The sequence below is a fragment of the Alligator sinensis genome, unplaced genomic scaffold (genome assembly GCF_000455745.1).
Source record: "Alligator sinensis unplaced genomic scaffold, ASM45574v1 scaffold850_1, whole genome shotgun sequence".
Lineage (NCBI taxonomy): Eukaryota > Metazoa > Chordata > Crocodylia > Alligatoridae > Alligator > Alligator sinensis.
Genome location: NW_005842742.1, coordinates 47,649 through 48,001, shown reverse-complemented (window position 1 = coordinate 48,001; position 353 = coordinate 47,649).

Sequence of the window (353 nt, the reverse complement as noted above, 5' to 3'; positions counted from 1 at the left end):
GAGTGGCTATTTGAAGCCCCACAGCTGCCCCCTACAAGGTGGCTGGGAGGGAAGGGGGCGCGTAGACCCGCCTCCCTCCTGCGGTCACGTGGAAGAGGAACATCAGGTGGACCCCGTTTGTGACGCCATCCCAGCGTACTGCCGGCCCTGGTGCGCAGGAACGCTTTAAGAAAAGGAGACTCAGTCTTAGCGCATGCGCAGAGGATGCGTGTGCACCGGTACCCCGTCAGATGGGGTGTCCTGTGGCCGATGCATGCGCATGAGGGAGGGTGGCGGGCGCCTCTAGTAGCCGGCCCATGAACAGCATCTGCATCACGTGTCACCCCTCCCTAGCCAGCAGCTGCGCATGCGCC